The sequence below is a fragment of the Tamandua tetradactyla genome, chromosome 9 (genome assembly GCF_023851605.1).
Source record: "Tamandua tetradactyla isolate mTamTet1 chromosome 9, mTamTet1.pri, whole genome shotgun sequence".
NCBI classification, from domain to species: Eukaryota; Metazoa; Chordata; class Mammalia; order Pilosa; family Myrmecophagidae; genus Tamandua; species Tamandua tetradactyla.
This window is the reverse complement of record NC_135335.1, coordinates 108,729,060-108,751,119: the sequence shown is the minus strand read 5'-3', so window position 1 is coordinate 108,751,119 and position 22,060 is coordinate 108,729,060. Positions and strand designations below refer to the sequence as shown.

The following is a 22,060-nucleotide window of genomic DNA, read 5'->3' as shown; positions in this document are numbered from 1 at the left end:
AGAGGTAGGGTAATTCTGGGTGCTGGGAGTGGTTTCTGGAAGCTCAGACTGGAGTCTGCTTGTCCAACCCTTCCAAAATATTTGTAGGACAATTAATGCCCGCTTATTAATTTCCTCCTGTTTTTACTAACTAGAATGATTGCTGTTGCCTGAAATTGAACCCTACTTGAATGGGTAAAGTCAATGGCAGACCTAACATATTGGACACTCAGAAGTGAGTCACTTTTTTTTAACACCCTCCCCTATTTAACAAAATTATTTTCAGTAATAATAATAATGTAATAACCAGTAATTATTATGTCCACGATTCATTCTTTAGTTCTAAAACACCAATTTTAAAAGAAGAAATTTCCATTTTAGAGATATTCAGATTCACTAAATCAGGTAAGAACTAAAATATTGTACTTACTAAATTTTCAATACAAATTAAAGCTCCAAGTGGTCACATAGAACGACAGAATTAAATTAACTCGGGTTTTCTATCCTGGCTTTGCAATCACTGCACTATCACTGTTTATCTACTGTTTAAATGCAGGAATACCTAGGGCCACAGCATTTGCAGACACAAACTGTGCCTGAAGCGAGTACAAATGACTCCAAACTGTTCTTACTGGGAGCTTTCCTGATTAACTTTCATGTAGAAAATGATGTTTATTAAAGTATAAGTAATAAAGTTTACTAATTCGAAGCATATATAAAAATAATTATATAGATGCATGTACACACATACAATATAAGTAGATATATAATTAAAATTCACCAGTTACCACAGCAATTGCTTAGAACTTGGACCAACAAAAGATTCTGGGGGGAGAGTACTCCCCTCAATCACTGGCATTGTTTAGAATTGCCGGCATGGGGACAATAAAAACCAGACTGTTTTTAACTATTTAAACTAATAGTTTAGTTGATTCTTGTTTTCAAACTTTCTATAGATACGGTAGAAAAGAAAAAGGGAGTGTCCAATTCAGCCAGAACTGCTCCCACTACCCCAGATTTGGCACGATTGAGGTCCAGAGCTCAGCAGCTGGGGTTGAACCCTGAAAGAGCCTGACTCCAACGCTTGTGGCTTCTGATTGGGGCGTGGGCCTGAGGGGAAAAAAGGGTTAAGTGTGAGCCCAAATACCGGGGCCTCTGCCACCAGGCACCTCCCCACATACCCACGAGACTCAGTCTGAGATCTTCATTGCTTCCCAAATTCTCGAATATTGCTGAAGCATGAAGATTCATGTACAAACTGCCTTTGGTAAAGAAGAACCGAGAACACAGGGCTCTGTTGAAACTCTGGTGGTGCTGACAATCACCAAGCTCTCAGGATGGAGTGTGACTCACCCACCCGCATGTGAAAATTTGTGCTTCAGCACAGTTAGAAATCATCTCGTGTCACAAGCTCTGAAGGTCACACACAGAGAGCTGAAATCATCAATGTTAACCCTACAAAAGCCAAAAGTCCACTTTCACTTAAGCCTTGGGATCCTCCCATTTTGTGCCCATGAGCAGTATCCAATGTCTGCAGGGGATGTGGAGGGGCAAACGGCTCCCACGCAGCCACCTTGGAGGGTCCTGGACCCCAGGCATTGCCTTTGCTGAGAGAATCTTCTCTCTCTTCCCCTCCAAGTGGTATCTGCCCTGAGAGACACCTGAAGTTCTTTAACAGCAGAGTGAGTTTATGTCCAGATTCCTCCATAGTCCCCAGTGATAAAAGTCCAAAGAAAGATTAATTTCCTAGTTCCAGAGAGAGGGGAGCTTGTCTTTTCTAGTCTACATTGAGGGACCTTTGACATAAAGGTACAAACTCAGAGTATGGGTAAAAACATATGCCAATTTTAACACTGGCTCCCAAGACCCCATAGTTATTCAGGGGATCATATCTCCCTAGACAAAGAGGAAAGTTCCCACCCTGGGGGGGGGAGGGGTATACTGTGCTATGTATGGCCTGATAGGGGAGGGGGGTACTGTGCAATGCATGGCCTGATAGGGAGGGGGCTACTGTGCAATGCATAGCCTGATGGGGGAGGGGGGTACTGTGCAATGCATAGCCTGATGGGGGAGGGGGTACAGTGCAACGCATTTCCTGACAGGGGAGGAGGGTACTGTGCAATGCATGTCCCAGTGGGGGAGGGGGGTTCTGTGCAATGCATGGCCTGATAGGGGAGGGGGGTACTGTGCAATGCATGGCCTGATAGGGGAGGGGGGTACTGTGCAATGCATGGCCTGATAGGGAGGGGGGTACTGTGCAATGCATAGCCCAATGGAGGAGGGGGGTACTGTGCAATACATGTCCTGATGGGGGGAGGGGGGTAATGTCCAATGCATAGCCTGATGGGGGAGGAGGGTACTGTGCAATGCATGTCCCAATGGGGGAGGGGGGTTCTGTGCAATGCATGGCCTCATAGGGGAGGGGGGTACAGTGCAATGCATGGCCTGGGGGTAGGGGGGTACTGTGCAAGATGTGGCTTGATGGGGCGGAGTACTGTGCAATGCATGGCCTAATGGGGGTGGGGTACTGTGCAATACATGTCCTGATGGGGGAGGGGGGTAATGTCCAATGCATAGCCTGATGGGGGAGGGGGTACTGTGCAACACATTTCCTGATGGGGGAGGAGGGTACTGTGCAATGCATAGCCTGATGGGGAGGGGGTACTGTGCAATGCATGGCCTGATAGGGGAGGGGGTACTGTGCAATACATGGCCTGGGGGTAGGGGGGTACTGTGCAAGGTGTGGCCTGATGGGGAGGAGTACTGTGCAATGCATGGCCTAATGGGGGGTGGGGTACTGTGCAATGCATGTGCTGATGGGGGAGGGGGGTAATGTCCAATGCATAGCCTGATGGGGGAGGGGGGTACTGTGCACTGCATGGCCTGATGGGAGGTGGGGTACTGTACAATGCATGGCCTGATGGGGGAGGGGGTAATGTCCAATGCATGGCCTGATGGGAGGTGGGGTACTGTACAATGCATGGTCTGATAACCAAAGGACCCTCAGAAGGCTGTACCCTTTCTCCTCTAGCCCACAGAGTGCCAGAGGTCCATCTGCAGGTCCCCAAAGGGCTGCAGGCCAGGTTTCTCACCTGGCACTGCCTGGCTAGCACTATCCCCCCATCCCATAGGGTCAGTGGTGTGCCCTGTCCTTCTGCAGAACAGCCTGGCAACAGGGGCAGGTGTGGCTGGTGCTCAGGGTTTGGGGGTAGGGCTGTCCCGGTGGCACAGTCATTTCATGTATAGCCCTGCCATCTAAATTGGGGTTGCTGTATTACTGTCAAGTAGTGTCAGCCGGCCTCACATCTAAGGACTACAGGCCTAATTACTCTAGGGAATGGTGGTGGCCAAACAAAGAAAGGCTTGTTACAAAGGCACCTTTGTTGAAAGGGCCTTTGTCCCAGCAAGGGGATTGCTCCAGGCACCCCTTACTAGTCAGCAGCCCAGTGCTGGGAGGCCATGCAAGTCCAGCTCACTCTGGGATGTTTCAGTAGACCAAAACTCAAGTCTCAACTGGCTCAGGCTTCGAGGTTGTATGATCTGATATAAGTCACTTACCCTCTCTAAGTCCCAGCCTCCTTTCCTATGAACTGGAGATAATAAATATGAATTTCACACACCCTTCTCCTGTCCCCAATACTGAGTGTATCCCAGGGTTGCTGGAGACCCTGAATATCCCTGCACTTGTATTCCAGGACTGCTGAGCTGTATTTATGTCCTACTCTGGCAGACAACAATAAATTGTCCTTTTAACAATGCCCCACTCCTTTATCCTCCTAACACGTGTCTAATAAATAAAGGGGTGAATTTGTAGAGGAGCTCGGGATTCAAACACCCCTGTATGAAGGTGAGGGCAGAACCCCATCTTTCACAAGGGAAGCCAAAAAAGGATGGGAATCCCCTCTCCTCAGTCCCTAGAAACAGAGAAGCAAGCATCAGGCTTGGCCAATCCAGGGTTCCCACCCTAAATATGGAACTCAAAACAGGAGATGAAGCTCAAGGCAGATGGAGTTTCCTCCTGTCCTCATGGTAGGGGAGCCAGCCAAGAGCCCTGTAGCCCTGAGATTGGCGGGGGCGGGGGGCTGCCACAGAGACCCCGCAGGCTGTTCTGGGGTGGGGGACACCTGGGCTCTGCTTCTGTTCCCTCGACTCCATGTTCCTGCTGCTTTTCTGAGCACGTTTCTCCAGCCTTCAGTCAATTCTGTAAGCTATGGATAGTTTCCCAACACATTCCTTTTCTGCTTACGTTAACCAGAATTGGGGTGTGTTGTTTGTAACCAAGGATTCTGTGCAGTTCAGTTAGTGGATACAGTGAGGGAAGAAATTACCCAAAACCCAGAAACATTTTTTAATCTGCCTTTGCAAATATGCTTTATCATCACATTGACCAAAATTGTGAAAAAGGGAAACAGAGCTTATACCCGATGAGAGTGGTTAAACTCTTCTCCATTCACTTGGAAAAGTAAGAAGCCATCAAAATAATGGGTATGAAGCTAATGTAACAGCAAGGCAAGTGCTCGTGAGATAGCTAGAATGTTAGCTGTTTTGTTCAGGGTTCTATCTTCAGCCCCTGATAGGAGACACTCCACTAATATTTATTGAATGATTGAACTATTTCAACAGGGAGGGATGGGGAATATAGCCAAAGCACCTCTAACTAATATTAGTGACTGTTCTTGTAAGTCAAATGTTTAAAATCTATTGACGTCTTTTCTCTATTTCCAACATTTTCCTTCATGCAGTCTGATTCAATTTACTGAAAAGGAAAAACAAATTTTCTAAGCCCAAACCACTGGTAGGTGACCCAACTTCCCCTTAAATTTTTGTCCCCTCTTGAGTACCCCAAGTTGCAATGAGGGCAAAGGATCGTTTGCTCCCCTCGCCAAGTGGAAATGCTCAGCTGAAGCAATCTGTTAAGGCAGACTAGCTCTGTTCCCCAAGTCAACACCGCCTCCCACCTTCCTATGGGCAGCAGATGCCCAGTGACCTTTGCAGCTGCAGCCAGAGCCTTGACACAGGAGAGTCTGTCAGGGGCAATAACACATGGTCAGGTGCCCAGGCTACCCTCCTCCTGCGGTCCCCTTGGGTTGTCATTCCCTCTGCTTCCTCACCCTGGGCTTTGTCACCAGACCTGCACACCATGGAGGCTAAACAATGGCAGACGCAAGAGCCAGAGGGAGTTCAAAGGGGTCAGCTGCCCCATCAGATTGGCATTCAGTGGAGGCTGCCACCAGTTTAGCAAGTGGGATCCTGTCTCACCTCAGAATGACCAAGCAGGGAAGTGGAGGAGTCAGCATTCTGTGGGAGTCAGGAGGTTGGATTCAGGTGGGCCCTGAACTCCTGCAGCGGGAAAGGAAATAGACAGCCAGGTGAGCTGTAGGAAATGAAATCTGATGCAGACCCAGTGTCAAGGCTGGCTGTAGACGCCTGCTAAGACCATCAGGGACTTGCATTCAGAATTACAGTCCTATTATTCCTCTCCCTCTCTCCCTCCCCTTCACCCTTCCCTCCCACCTCCTTCTCTCTCTCTCTCTCTCTCTCTCTCTCTCACACACACACACACAAACACACACACGTAAAGCCAGGCAAAAGAAAATACTAGACAAAGAGAAAGAAGACACACATAAACATACACACCCTGCACAGACTCAGCTCTGATTAGCTTCCTTCATGACCTTTTTGTTTTCCTGTAGCTGCTACATCCCCTTCTCATATGAAGGCAAGCTCCATCCCATTTTGATCCAACCTGAGACTATGAGCCCCAGGCTCCATGGCGTGCCCTCTAGGCATTTTCCTTCCAGTATAGATGTGAGCTGTAGGGTTTGGCAGCTGGCCCACTGTGTAGTCCCAGCTGGGGTCCTCCCAGAGGCCTGGGTCCCTCCTTCAAGCTCCTGAGGTATATGAACCAGCCAGGTGGCACCCCCTTCCACCAGAGGCCTGGGTCCCAGCTCTGCAGAGCCTCTGCTCCAAGATTCTAGGTTCTAATAACCCCAGTTTCTTCCTGTGTTTCCCTCACCTCTGGGGTGATAGCTGCTTCCTGCAGTTAATGTCTCTGACATACCTCAGTGTTCCCCTTTTGCCTTTTCAGTCTGCCCATACCAGCTTAATTAATTCCCTTTATTAAATTCTCTCTGTTTAAACAACTATGATGGCCAACTGTTTATCTAAATACTGTTGACCATAGCAAAAGCTTTGGAGTGGTGAGAACAGTTTTGGTTTCCTTAGCTAGTCTACTGTACTCAATTAAAATTAAAATTCATTGAATTTTTTCCAGTTATACTTTGATTTTATAACCGCTTGGAAAAAACAAACAAACGAACAACATTTCTGTTTTCCTCATTGGAGCCTTTATGGATATAGAAGAAAAGCTAGTAGGAAAAGATGTCAGGTTGAACCTGCAGTGAAGACAATTACCTGGCGCTTTGGTGGAATAGTCCATCACCTCCTCTCCTGAGACAAAGAGAAGAACTTTTCATCTGTCATGTCCACATGAGACTCCTCAAGGAACTGTGTTCAAGACCTGATTGGAAGTTATCACCCACTAACCACCCAGTATCGACCATTTCTTACTTCTATTCTGAAAGGTTTTAAATACTGTTGAAAAGTGGAGGAATAAGTGCATTTTAAATAGGTTGGGATTTCAGATAACTACTGAAGAAAGAGAGTCTTGCTAAGGAAACAGGACTTAACTGGAGAAAAGAATGTTACAGAAGGAATCTATAGAAATTAAGCAACCTAACTGTTCATAGAAAAAGACCAAAGGGAGGCCAACACGCTCCAAGTCGGGAGGGGGAGAACTATTAAAATCACAGGTGGTTGCAATAACCATACATACATTCAGTACTGATTTTCCAATTCCTATCTCCATACTTTGGGAGCAATTAGTCTCGGGTGAAAAATTGCACTTGCAGCTAATTGCACCTGCAATTACCTACTTCCGGGTGCAATTAACCACTTGAACCTAATTCTGAGTGTGCAAGTGTTTAATTGCATATGTGAGGAGGTGATTCCAGACACAGTTAGTTGTGGCCTCAGTCTTTGCACCTGCAGCTCATTGTGACTAATAAAACGAGTCTTCATGCAAGTCAGGTTGAAGGCACATATGGTGACCATGTTTGGGGAATCAAGAATTGGATTGGTCGGGCTGGTAGAGGTACAAGTGTACTAAAGGGAATGGGGAGGGGGAATTATTAGAAATAGTCATTCTTTGGATCCATGATCACATTATCTTTGTCCTCTTCCCACAGTCATGCTCCTACCAGACTATGGAATATAAAGTCAGCTGATTAAAAGCAGGCAGCCTGCCTTTGCTGGCATGGATATTTGCAAAGTGAACAGACTAACTCTTCTTCTGACATCAAGGAAAGTCCCATAAGACATAGGTCATAATTGCATTCCAGGCAATTCCCCATTATTTCAAATAACTCCGGTAAGTTCGTTCAAAACACTTTGACAACAGTTTACTTCAGTTTACTAAAACTCTACTACGTGTGAGGCACTAAGTCATAGAGAAAATCTGGAGATTAATAGATATGGTTCCTACCTTCATTTCCAGTTCAGCTCTACAAATATTTACAGAGTACCCACTATCTGCTTGGCATGCTAAAGTGCCCATGTGCTTATTAGACAAATCCTTTTACTCAATCTTTCTACAAATATCTATTTATCAAGTCCTCTTGGAACCCACATTCGAGTGGGGAAGACAGATGTGAAACAACTATTTATGCAATTACTGTCTTCATTACAGGGACTGTGAGAGTATGTTTGGGGCCTGTCCTCAGCTGAGAGTTCAGGTTAGGCGTCTCTGAAGAACTGATGCTTGAGCTATAAGAGATGAATGTAGCTTAGCTGAGCAAAGAATTAGGGTCCCAAGCAGAGAGAATGAAACTGCAAAGTCACCAAGGCAGGACAGAACATGCTACCACTGAGAAATAGAAAGGCCAGAGTAGTTAGACAAGTAAGGGGAAGTGAGGTGTGTGGTTTAGGTGATGAATACCCAAAAACGTGTCCCATGAGAGAACCAATGATAGTCCCTGCCAGAATGGAGGGCTTGGGTGGCCTCTCAGCATTAGCCAAGGAGAAATCTTGATGTGAGATTTTTATTTATTTATTTGGCATGGGCAGGCTCTAAGAATCGAACCCAGGTCTCCAGCCTGGCAGGCAAGAATTCTGCCACTGAGCCACCATCGCACCACCCTTCATGTGAGATATTTTTTTCTCTTCTTCCTCTAATCTTATTCTCATCAAGCTAGACCCTGGAAGATCAAGAAAGGAGATGAGATAGAGGGAGAGCCAAATTGTACATCAACTCCCCCTTCTCTACCACCCACTTCTGAGCTTAAGCTTAAGTACATAATTTTGATATGAGGTGAAATTGAAGTTCTATACTCAACTGTCAAAATTGAGAATGTTCTAATAGTTAGAAGTAATCCAGAAAGCTATGAGATCTGCATGAGAAGTCTCTAAAGGATGGAAAAGAGGGACCTGCCTGAACATATTTAAAGACTAAGTGGGAAAAACATATAACCACTTTGTGATTGTGCTTTGTTGACTTAGCCCATCCACTGAACCAGCTGTACATAGGAACAATAGGGAAGGTTCCACAAAGATTTAAGAACAACTGTTTGGGTTTGGATAGAAAGATGTGGCTAGGTATTGCAAGAGAAGCAGCGTAGTGACAACACAGGGAATGAAGTCCATTCTCTTCATTGGGTGGGAAGCCACCAGGAGCATGGCCTGGCTAGAGTGGATGGTCTCAGGTGTGAGAGGTAGGCTTGGGTGGGACATAAGACTAAAGCCAGATGGAAAAAATCCTTGAAGGCTGGGAAATAGAAGGTAGGTTGATTTAGCATTAAACCTGGCTTCTTCTCCAGGTTCCTAATACGTAACAAAATGACTTGATTTGAGCCCAAATTGATGGGTTCATCTAAGCAAGCTTCCTTCCAAGACTGAAATTATGACCTTTCTCTCATCTCCTTCCCCTTCCTCAGCCTTTCTTCTCAGTGTATTGTGAGAATCATCATTGATGATTCAAGAGGGGACAGTGAGAATCATTGTGAGGCTATTCACTCTTCATACTGCCTACTTCACCAGCACTCCAACCAAGATGGTACACATCCTAAAGGATTCTGAGAGAGTAACAGAACCCTTCATGTCCCCCCTCCCTTGGTGGCAGAGACTGGTTTAATGCAGTAATTCAGTTACTTCTTCCTTGGTGCACAGGAAGACTATATCTCTCAGCCTCCCTTAGAGTAAGCTTAGTGTCATGTGACTGGATTCTACTCAAGTGCCCAATACAGGCCTGGCTCCTCGAACACTAAATGTAACCTTCTACTCATTCTCTCCCCACTATCCATGAAGCTTGGAAATAAAGGATTCTGAGATGGTGGAGACACAGGATAACAGAATCCATACCTGTTTGGAGATGAGCCATCAGACCTGTATCAAACCATGATATGAACAAGAAATAAATGCATGGCTTTCTTAAGCTACTAAGATTTGGAGGTCATCCATTGCTTCAGCAGAGCCTAATCTACCTCTATAACTCTCTCCACTCCAGCCCCGGCAATCCCTACCCTCTTATTTCCCATTTTTCTGCACACTACCCAACACCATTGGCCCTGACCTTTCTTGAGATCTTTATTAACTTTCATGCAGTATATTCTCAGCTGTAGCAGAGGCGGGGAAAGAAGACCCACAAAGAGAAGACTTAGCCTTTGTCTTCCTCAAACATCTGATTGCAATGCAATTTTCCAGCCTTCTCATTCCTTCCTGATCTTTACTCAGGTGGCTTCTCCTCGGCTGAGATGACCCTTTCTCAGAGAGGCTTGCTTAGTGCTGTAGCCAGCACAATATTCTTCCTAAATGCCTTCACAGGACTTATCAATGCACAAAATCATCTTATTTGTTGTCTTTCTCCTTCTAAGATGTCAACTCCATGAGACCAAGGACTCGATTTTATATGGTACTGCTCTTTTAGTTCCATAACATGCCCAGCCTCCTGCTCAATAAAAAATTACAGCAGGAATGAATGAATGAGTGAATGAATAGAAGGGTATAAAGATTCATACCTCTAGATTGTCTAGTCTCACTTCCTTTACAGATGAGGAAATTGAGCCTTTTCCCCTGAAAATAAGAAACAGAAAAGCAGCTAATGCCACTGCACCATACTGACTGTTTCTGGAGTGCTGAACTTGGATGTGATTTATTCAAATGAAAACTCTGGGGGAAATAGTTGCAGAAGGATCCATAAAACAAATGTCATTTTCACCTGGAGAATTCACCCAACCCCTAACCAATTTCAAATATAGTTCTTTAATGCAGATTTGACAAATTTGAAATCTCTTACACAAAGCCATTCATCACCTAAGGTGTGCCTGCCCTGCACCACATTTTAAGTTATAGCTTTTTAATGGGGTAAAACATTTCTATACAATCATCAAAATACCTTAAACCAAAACTGCCTATTAGAAATTGATGAGCTTCAAGCATTGATTCAAGCCCCGAAAACGTCAATCTTGCCATTGGCACCATGGGTGCTTCTAATAAAAGCAGCTAAGGAGGTATAATGAATATCTAATGAACCATTCTGTATGTCTATGTGGTTTCTTGAATTGAAAATAAATCAATGAGCCTTACAAAGTGCATATTTTAGTGGTATATTCATAAACAATAATCTTGTTTTTCTATCATGACTTGAGTGTCATTCTTCTTATAACAGAACTAAAGACCTAAAGATTTAATAACTTATTTATATATAACTCCAGGCTTCAAGGGGGAGGGTAACGTAGTCTATGATTGATGTTTAAAATGTCCCTGGGGGTGGGCCATGGTGGCTCAAGTGGCAGATTTCTTGCCTGCCATGCTAGAGACCTGGGTTCATTTCCTGGAGCCTGCCCATGTCAAAAAAAAAAAAAATCCTTGGATCTGGTGTCTATATGGGTCATAAAGGTAAACCTAGGCACTCACAATCTAGCAGAGAACATAAGGTATTCGATAACTAGGAAACAAAATCACAGAAACATCCATGGGTACAATACCAGGAGAAAGCCTAAACTGGGTGCCAAGAAAGAAGAGGAAGGAAACTGGCCCTGATGCATGTTAACTTTCACTGTAGCTGAGCCCATGCATCTGGCCCTGCTGTCCTGGTCAGTCAAAGGCAGCTCCTCCCATAACAGTGTGGTGTGTCCACCTAGAGACCTCCTCTGTGACCCTGACAAAGGTTTCAGCTGTGTTGTCCCACCCACTTCCTCAGCTGGAAATAGGGTGTGTTTGCTTCACCTCCTGTTGGCATGGGCCCAAACCCTACAACCCAAAGCTGTCTTTCCATCTCAGCCACTCCTCTTCTGGAGGCCAAATGTAACCATCCCTTTCCAGGCTCCCAAAAAAATTCCAGTCAGACTGCTGTGCACAGAGATGGAAGGCCAAAGAGTATCCCACCAGCCCATCCCACAGCCAAAAATAATAACATAGCCGCTTGGTTGGCGCTCTCTCTCTCTCTCTCTCTCTCTCTCTCTCTCTCTCTCTCTCTCTCTCTCTCCTTCTCTCTCTATGTTGTTGGAACCTTGTGTTTCTGTTTTTTTTGTTTACGTTTGGATTCTGTTTTGCTTTGCTTTGTTTGTTGTCTTTTGAAAGTAAACTGAGTAACTGAAGAAGTTGCTACATCAATTTCCCACATAGACTTAGTTCCAGTTGTGGTGGGTGATGACCAGAAAGGTATTTGTCTTTTAAATCTACCCAGTTGCCTGCCCAAAAGGAGAGTCTCCAAGTGTGTCTCCTCCCCACTCTCTCTGGCAATGTCTTCTCCTTGGCCAAGCTCCTGCTGGGCCCACCAGGCTTCACCCTCTCCTCGGCCAATCAGCGTGAGGCACATGTGTGGAGCTGGGTGGACCAGCCCCTTGCCTGCACCAGTGATGCACCTGGCCAGCACAGAGGCATTGGGCCCCAGAGCCATCAGCTCGGTGGCCTCCCCAAGTCTGTTTCAGACTTAAATTGTTGACTTATTTCTTTAAAAGTACACAGTGCTCACCAACAACCAAACCCACTTTTGACCTGCTTTCTGACACCCAAGGGTCTTGTCAACCAGCTAGTGGAGGCCAATGGACACATCTTATCATATCTTACCTAGCGGCTGACATTAAATAGGAGTATGTTAAAGAGATCCAGGCTGGGAAAGATGATTGTCTTCTCCATGCCTTGTTTCTAAATGCAATGAATAATGAGCAATTTTGCAAAACTATAACCTTCAATTGGTAGAACCTCTTTGTGCTATTATTCTTTAAAGGCAAAATTGTTTCTAGCATTATATTTCCACCTAAGGAAAAGAAATACTCCCTCAATTTCTTCATGTGTGTGCATATCACACCAATACATTTCATTCTTTGTCATGTTGTATGGTGTCCGAGGACCAATAAATAATTTATGTATTTAATGCATTTATCAGCTCTCGGGCCTGTGTGTGTGTGTGTGTGTGCATGTGTGTGTATCTTACTTTCTAGTGTCAAAGATATCTTCTGTATTAAAGAAGAGCAAGCAACCTCTTGGGTGTTCCTCCATCACAAAATGAATGCGAAGTGGCAAGATGTCCCTGCTCTTTACAGAAAGCCAAACACTAGTCTACAGCAGAAGAATTACACCAAGCATTTTACATGCATGTTTTCTGAAATTGTCTCCTCTCTCCTTATTTTTTTCCAAATAAGGTTTTTATTACTCCAGAGCCACTAGGATCAGAGGGAATATGACTCCTAAGTTTCAACTCATTCTATTTAGCTTGCCTTTCCTTTGCTTCCCACTTGGAAAATATATCATGCTGTCATCGAATACTGCTTCGGAGCACCTAGCAGTGCCAAGCTTGGTACCAGGTGTGTGTGTTTGGCAGTCCTCACCTCCACTGCTGTCCACAGGCCTCCAACTTGGCTGTGAGTGTGGTCATCATTCACTCCCACGTGCCAGCAGCATCTTGGGGTGCTACCAGCATGACGACAAGCAGCAAGAATGAACATTACAGCCAGCTGCTGTGGTGCAAAGTCAGGTGACGTTGCCTGGCTCACACTCACCTTTCTACCCTGAGCACCTCTCTCCATCCATCTTCCCCATTTGGAAGGTTTCTACATTTCATAGATGCCATGAAAGGATGGCCAGGATGGTAAACTCTCAGAGGACGTGATCTCAAAATTAATATTTTGTGACCTGCTCTTTGAAAGATAAGGAAAGGAAGATCTTGAGGGGGTAAATTCCTTGGCCAAGCTCATGCAGGGAGTTGTTGGCAGAGTCTTGAATAAGTATCTGAACCCACTTTCCAATGCTCTCTCTACCATGCCAGTGGCTTTCAAACATTCGTTAGCTCAATCCACAGTGTGAAATCAATTTCATACCATGGCCCACACATATGTACACACATATGCAACTAAAAAAAAGTTTCACAAAACAATACTTATCTTTAGTATACACTATGATATTTTTTGTTGTAGTATATTCACTTTTTAAAATATCAGAGCTTGCTTTGGTAACATAAGTACAAGAGTTGTAACAATACAAAGATGTGTGTGGCCCCGGCACAAGGATAGCATGCCAATTTTTTCCATATCTTTTCTACAATTACCAAATGTTGCATTTATTTTCAGGGATAGCATTTATAGGTATACAGTCCTAGAATTTGCATGTTTTTCATAATTAGATGCTACCATTTAAAAAACATTTGCTTAATACATTTCTACTTTATGTCTAGGAAGGTGGGATTGAATTAGACACAGGAAGGGTCCCTTCCAGCTCTAACCTGTCATGCATCTGATAAGACATGATCTAGATGACAAAATGTTCTCAATTCTGAAAGGCAAGGCGATCAAGTAGAGGGAACACAGGACTTACAGTCAGGGTGCAGGGTTTTTGCCTGGTTCTACCACTTCCTAAATGTGTGATCTTGGGTGAGTTTTCTCTGGGTTTTCGTTTTCTCATCTGCAAGATGAAGGAAATGCTAATTGACAGATATGAGAATTAAATGAAATAATGCAAATGAATGCAATAAAAACTCTATCCACAAGTCTTATCCTGAAATAGCAGTGGTCTTAAATTCTCACATTTCAGAGAAATATGTTGTCTCAAGATGTTTCTGGATTCTCATCAAAACACCTGCATAATGTATTATGAATAAATTTGGTATAATAAAGAAAAACCACATGCTGCAACTGTCTCATTTTAAGCGCTTTCACAGGTGTTTGGAAAAGAGGGACTGATCCTAAATCTTGATGATGTTCAACCTTGGAAAAGTAGAAGTCATTTTGACCAAAGATGATGCCATGCCCTCAAAAGGGAAAGGTAATGGGTCTCAAATCATCAAAAAATATATTCAAGAAAGGTTGTTACAAATGGATATGAAGATGAAAATCTGAGTGAACATATGGCAAAATGTCCAGATGGAGTAGCCATCCTGAAGGCCAGCGGGACAAGTGATATAGAGTGAATGAAAAGAAAGACACAGCTCTAAATGCACCAAATTGTATTCCAAATGCTTTTGAAGAAGGCACCTTGCTAGGAAGTCCTTGTGCCGGGACTAAGAGGAGGGGAAATGAAAGAATTGCTGGGAAGTGATGGGTTGTTTTCCAGCCTTGGACTTGCTAATTCCAGTTAAGGAGAGAATTTATTTGTAAAAGCAATCAAAGTGCCTCCAATGATCTTTCCAAGAGTGAAAGCAGAGAAGGATCATTGACAGCTGAGAACATCACTCACAGTTCATCGTTTATCCTCAGAGATTTTGTGAATAGGGTAGAAAAAGGTATCATTGACCTAACTAAGATAGGAAGGACTGCTTCATTGGATGTTGCTGCTATAGCATCCTTGTCAAACAGAGCACAAGTTATCATCATGACAATCCTAAAGAGGAGAAGGACCCTGGAATGGATGGAGGTAGCATGGAATGTGGCATGTTCTAATTCCTAAAATAGTGCTTTGTCACTTTTAATGAACTGTTACAGGAAGCTCAAAGCTCTGTTTCTCACCAATAACCTCAGAGAAATAACACAGACTGGGAGACTAAAAAAGTTTGCCTTCTGTTTAAGAAAATCATTACAACCTACAGTTACTGATTTCAGTTGACAAAATATATAATGCTTTATGGCTATCATTGCCCATGCTTACAGATAATTTATTTTGTATTTTTGAATAAGAATACATTTGTACACTCTTTTTTAAAAATGCTGGTTGACATATGTCCATCAGTAGATGAGTGGCTAAACAACCTGTGGTGTATACATACGATGGAATATTACACAGCTATAAGACAGAATAAAGTCATGAAGCATGTAACAACATGGATGGACCTTAAGGACATTATGCTGAGTGAGATTAGCCAAAAGCAAAAGGACAAATACTGTGCAGTCTCACTGATATGAACTAACATTAATGAGTGAACTTGGAGAATTTCAATTAAGAACAGAGGTTATCAGGAGATAGAAATAGGGATACAGATTGTGCAACTGAATGTAAAAATTCAGAAATAGATAGTACAATACTACCTGATTGTAGCAGAAAAATATAAGTACACTGAATGAAGCTGAACATGAGAATGATAGAGGGAGGAGGGCTCGGGGCACATATGAAACTAGAAGGAAAGATAGGCGGTAAAGACTGAGATGGTATAATCTAGGAATGCCTACCATGTACAATGATAGTAATTAAATGTACAAATTAAAAAATGGTTTTGCACAAGGAAGAACAAAGGAATGTCAATATTGCAGGGTGTCGAAAAGAGATGGTCATTCATATTTTAAAACTTCAATTTCAGTGTGAGACTAAGCAAGAAATGTTTATTTGGCAGAAAATTATAGTGCATTTCCTAATTTAACTTATATGGACAGCTTAATTGAACACCATAAGTACATGGAACCTTGAATAGAGCATGAGATTTTGTAGGTTTGTCCAGGTTAGTGTGATGTCTCAAAAATCCCAGAATGATTTGAACAGTGAATAAAGAAGTATTTGCAAAGTCCCCTTGGGGGAATGGGGAGAAAAAGGGAAAATTCAACTTCCCCATTTGGAGAATTCCTGATATTCTCGTAAGCAGTGGGGACAACAAAATCAACAGGCTGAGCCCTCAATCTTGGGGTTGGTTCCCATGAAATTTATCCCTGCAAAGGATAGACTAAGCCTACTTAAAATTAGGCCTAAGAGTCACCCCCTGAGAACTTCTTTTGTTGCTCAGATGTGGTCTTTCTCTCTCTCTCTCTCTCTCTCTCTCTCTTTCTCTCTCTCTCTCTCTCTCTCTCTTTTTCTCTCTCTCCCTCTCTCTCTCCTTCTCCCTCTCCCTCTCCTTCTCTCTCTCTTTCCCCCTCTCTCTCAGCCAACACAACAAGCAAACACACTTCCCTTCCCCTCTCTACATGGGACATGACTCCCAGGGGTGTAAACCTCCCTGGCAACATGTGACAGAAATCTGAGAATGAGCTGGGACTCAGCATCAAGGGATTGAGAAAATCTTCTTGACCAAAAGAGGGAAGAGATAAATGAGATAAAATAAAGTGTCAGTGGCTGAGAGATTTCAAACAGAGTCAAGAGGTTATCCTGGAGCTTATTCTTATGTATTATATAGATATCTCCTTTTTAGTTAATGGTGGTGTATTGGAGAGGCTGGAGGGAAGTGCCTGAGACTGTAGAGCTGTGTTCCAGTAGCCTTGATTCTTGAAGATGATTGTATAATGATGTAGTTTTTACAGTGTGACTGCATGATTGTGAAAACCTTGTGTCTGATGCTCCTTTTGTCTACGGTATGGACAGATGAGTAAAAATTGTGGTTAAAAAGAAATAATAGGGGGGAAAAAACTATTCTTAGCCCATGGGATGTACAAAAAGTAACCAATGGCAGCAGGTTTGATCTACAGACCCTACTTTCCCCAATCAGCCCCCCTACCCTTTCCCTCTAACCCCAGCTAAAAATGGTTGTTAAAAGTTTGAAATAAATTGAGTAGATTGAAATACTAGTAGTCAATGAGAGGGAGGGGTAAGGGGTATTGCATATATGAGTTTTTCTTTTTTTCTTTTTTATTTCTTTTCCTGGAGTGATGCAAATGTTCACAAAAATGACCATGGTAATGAATATACAACTATGTGATGATATTATGAGCCATTGATTTTTAACCATATCAAGAATGTTTGTATGCCAAGAATGTTTGTATGTTTGTTTATTGTTTATAATAAAAAAAAATTTTAATGCTGGTTGAGTTTACAAAATTGATCGTGCGGACAGAGGGTTTGGAAGCTGAGCAGATACACTTTGAGGACGGACGGTGAAGGGCTTCTGAAGTTGTGCCCTCTTGGCCTACACAGTCATGTCCAGCTGCCTGCCCTCTTCCACTGACACCTGCTCATGCTGCATCCTTCACTCTAAAGCCTTTCCCAGTCTCCTCTGCAACCTGTTTCCTAGTGAGCAACTGCCCTCAGTCTTAGTCTTGGGGATTATTCCCTGCTCCCCCATATCCATGTATATCCTCATGGCCCCCTCAGAGAAGTGGCTCCTCTATCTTCATGAAAATCCCTTCTCCTTTCCATTTAGCCATCTGCTTGCCCTCCACCACCCACAGCTCCCCAGATTCTTGCCACCAGCTCGGATACTTTAATACCCCTATGGATAACACATCCAACACACTTACCCTCCACGTGCCATCATCCCTCTGTCTGCTTATCTCTGGAATCATCTAGAACTGTTCCACCTGAGGAATTCTCATTTCTATCCTGCTCTCCAATCACAGCCTCTTCTCCTGCAATTCTTATTTCCCTAAATTCACTTAATCAAACTTTCAGTCTCATTAAGCCCTTCTCTCCTCCATTCTCTCACTCCTTCCGGATTTTGCTTCCTTCCCCTTCCAACCTAGACTCCAGGGCCCAGCATTTCAGCCATTCTTTTGCCAACATCCTAAACCAGCAGTCTATGAATTTATTTCCTAATGCACCTCCAGTAGTAAAAATAGAAAAATAACTGAGCATTTGCCTTCACTATAGATTGACCTATTCATTCATAAACTGGATAAAATGTACCGCTGTACTGATGGTATCTTCATACCATACCAAAAATAATACACAAATGATGAGAGTAAAAAGACCAGTACAATAGGAGTGTTAATATTCCCTGCCCACTCTCAGTGGACCAGCTCATGCAGTCCTTAGAGTTTGCACACCCCAGTTTGGGAACCACAGCCTTAAACTCTATCACATCTCTTCTCCCTCTGTCATATTCATTCTGCAAAACCAACCCTGAACCCCTCTAGCCATAACTGTCTTGCTTCTCTGCTTCGGTGGCTGGAAAGATGCTGGAACCATGACAGTATCCCAGGCAACCCTGTCACTGATCATCGTCAAGGGATAACAGTCAAGCTGGGCCAGTGAGAAAACTTTCATCTGTGTATTGCCCAGCACAGTGTGTGGCACATGTTTGCAACCCACAGAAACGTTTGTCGAGTCGGACTGTGTACAACTGGTGCTGTCCACAACACTCTGGCCACATGATTGTAAAGGCACGAAGAGCACAATAAAGAAAACCCCAATGGGTCAGGAAGTCACCAGCTGGACACATCCTTAGTTTTGGAGCTAGGCGAGGGTTACTTGCCCTCCCAGCACCTCGGTCTGCCCATTGTGACCCAAACAATAGACCTGGAGCCAGACACTCCGACTCCAACTGGCCCCGGGGGCCTCAGGCAGTGGGGTAATACCCCATTTCACACCTCGTTAAGGGGGTTCGAGCACCCTGACTATTCCAGGAGGTTGCTATGGATGCTGGACCTAAGGACCCTCAGACAATCTTCTTTTCACCCAAATGCCTAGAACAGCCCTGGCTCAGGGCACAGCTGCTCCTTCTCACTGAAGGACTCCACAGCTATCAAAGGAGCTTGGGAAGGGGTGGGCAGGAGGGCCACAAATCTTAAAGAAGCAGCCTCAGGGGGACGCAAAATGGGCCAGGCCTTCCATCAGTGCTGCCAGGGTAAGCACTTCCGAGAGGGGCTGGCACGAGCCAAGGAGATGCAGATGGACCAAATTTCCCTCTCTGGCCCCCAGAGAACACTTTTCACAAGCTCCGCCTCCCACAGAGCTGACATCTGGACAAGCACCCCCAGGTGAGCAGGGTCTCTGGAAGGATACTAGATCGCTACAGCACTTTCTCAGGGGGGTAAAGCTGATTGGGCAAACTTCCATCACTTCCCATCAATTCTTTCATTTCCCCTCCTCCTAGTCCAGTGTTTTGTAATGAGTGGTCCATGTCTGACCGAGTGGATAGGAATCACTTACGGGGTGATTGAAAATATAGATTCCTAGGTTTCATCTCATAGAGATGGAAACAGAAAGCCTGAAACTGGATCCCAGGAATCTGAATTTAAACACTATTTTGTCCATTAAAGTTTGAGGACCACTTCTCTGTCCTTCCTAACAGTGTACTCTTCATCCACGGCCTCTTCGACCTCACCACCTCCTCCTCTCCACCAAATGAAACCACTGGGACACTCCAATGGAAGGACAGGCTGGGCTTTCAACTTTCTGAGTCAACCAAGACCTGTACCCCTCCTGCGCTTTCATTTCACTCTCTGACATATTACTTGGATCCTAGAGGCCCTGCTTAATTTAATTTGGCCTACACACCCAAGATAAAAACTGGGGAAACCCAAGAACTTCATACAGTGAACCCAATAAAGTTGCCATGAGGAAACCAGGTGAATCAGGTAGCTGAGGTTTGGCCTAGCGTTGATCTATTTTTGGCCAAATCCATCATCCACTAATAGGCCTCTACACTAATAGGTTTTCAAAGACAGAGATTTCAGAGGAAACAGAAGTTACAAATAGTAGTGCCATTTGCCTCTACTTACCCCCTAGAGGTGGGGTTTGAATCAGAGACGATTTTGTCCATGAAGCACTCTAAACTCAGAAATTTCTCTCTAAACCATTCTTCCACTCACGAATTTCTATGGCATGAGGTCCCATGCAGCTCTGACAAGCAAGCTATTTTAGTACGAGAACAAGTAGAGTTATTGTTATCTCTGTTCTGAATCAAGGATAAAAGGAAAAGGTAGGCAAGAGATGGAGAGCTCGAGAGAGAAGAAATGGGGGGTGGGGGATACAGAAATGCAGAGAAGTAGGAAGGACATCTGATACCAGAAGGAAAGGAGCCAGGCACTCTTCCCAGGAGCGAAGTTATCAACTGCCAGTTTGTGAGTTGAAATCACCACGTGACTCCTCAGCAACCATCCCAGCAGCCCCTCCCCCAGGTCTCGCAGGATTCTTGAGGGACTGAGACCGGATGATCTATGCCAAAGGCTTGGTAAACTGTGAAGTGTTATCCGCACAGGATGTCAGCTCCCCTTTTGTGACCAAGAAGCTACTGCCCCTTTCCATCTGCCTGACCCAAAGACTTCGGACAGACCTAAAGGAAGCTTAAATAGCAAACACTTTTCTATCAGTGGATGTATTTCTTTCTACAGTCCCTCTCACCAGATTACTTAGGGGCTCTAATGAGCGTGCTATTTTAGCAAGAAACTGAAAACGAGAGATTATGTTTCCAATGTATTTATAAGTTATTTGTTGTGAGATCAGCAGGGTCTAAGCCTTAGCTCCCTGCCCCTGCCTAGTCAGCATGAAAGATTTGCTGCTATAGGCAAGGAGGCACGCCTGCTCCTCAAGGTCTAAGATGAGAAGTTTACCCCACCACTTAATGAAAAAACTTCCTTCTGTTCTCCTCTCTGACTCCCTTAGGCTCCCTACCGAGCAGCTCTCACTGCAAAAGGTGCTTGCCACCAGCACCTGGCCACTAGAGGGAGCCAGAGAGCAATGAGGGCCAAACCGCATTTCCTCCGAAAGCAGCAAATACCTCGCAAAACTGCTGGGTCCTTAAGCCCAGGAATCCTAAGGCTTCATAGCATCTCCAATCCACCGAAACGAACAGCGCACCTTCACTGTACAGTTCCTGGGTAAACTATTACTTTCTTCTTTATCAAGTTTGGACGGAAAACAAAACAATTAATTTAAAAAGCAGCACACAGAAACTAAACATTATTTATGTCTCTAATTATCTCATTCTAGTGGGTATTTTAGTCCCTGTCTGGTCAGGACATTAATTATCTTCATAACTACAGCAAAAGTTAAATAATAAGCACCCAGGGCTACAGCAGTACTGTAATGTGCAAGCTTAAATGAACTTATAAATTTTACTAATGGATGCTTTATACAACTCCACATATTATAAATCAAACAAGAAACCTATTTCTATCTTTTAAGGGGATGGTGAAAAAGCTTTAACATTATTGAGGATAATTTTTATTAAGCTTAAAACTCCCTTTTTTTTTCAGTAATGAGACTGTTATGAGGATAATTTAATCTAGTTTGTCATGAGGCACCCTGGCTTGTTAAATAAGTTAATAAATGACTGTGCATTAATCAAAGTGACAAAGCTATGAAGAGCTGGGGATGGGAGACAATTCTGGTGATAGTATTAATTAGTATTTAATTAGAAACTTAGGGTCCATAAATAAAAAAAAATCATGGTAGAGACATTTATGCAAATTGCTTGGAGACAGCAGTGGAGTTCACTCTGCTTTAAAGAAACATCATTTTTTCCTAGCATACTGTACACAACAGCACTGTGGTCACGTCACGTGGCTTAAATGAGCTCTTCTTTTGTTTCCAATTTGTTCCAATTACAGGCCTGTAAATTCAAATCATTCTTTTGACTGTCTTGATTGAAATGTAGAGTTTCCACAATTTTACTGGGGGTTCTTCTTTTTTTATTCTTTTTAAATAGAAAGGGAGAAATGTTTTAAAAGAATAAAGAGCTTCAGGTTCCTTTTCTGCTGTTTTAATTAAGATGTATACCACCATTTTCTAAGGACAATTGTGGATGCCATTTGGTATACAGATAATGCCTTCTTTTTTAAACCTTGTGAGCCTGTGACTGGGGGGTTGTTAAATGATATTATTCTGGAGACTGCATAGGCTCAACTGCCATAATTTTTATGATAATCACAGCACATTTACCTTTCTGCTCAACGAGATGCTTTGATAAATGGGCAATTTTTGATGCCCCCCCACCCCCAAACTAATAAACCATTTGGTT

General features: G+C 43.7%; 1 long non-coding RNA gene across 1 annotated transcript; it reads right to left on the bottom strand.

The window, feature by feature from the left end:
- Positions 1–6,395: 6,395 nt before the first annotated feature.
- LOC143646267 (uncharacterized) lies at positions 6,396–19,948 on the bottom strand. Its single transcript, XR_013157429.1, has 4 exons — positions 19,821–19,948; positions 13,846–13,932; positions 10,050–10,104; positions 6,396–6,499 (listed from the first exon to the last, which is right to left on the bottom strand). It is a non-coding gene; the product is annotated as an uncharacterized LOC143646267 (long non-coding RNA).
- Between the last annotated feature and the right edge of the window lie 2,112 nt (positions 19,949–22,060).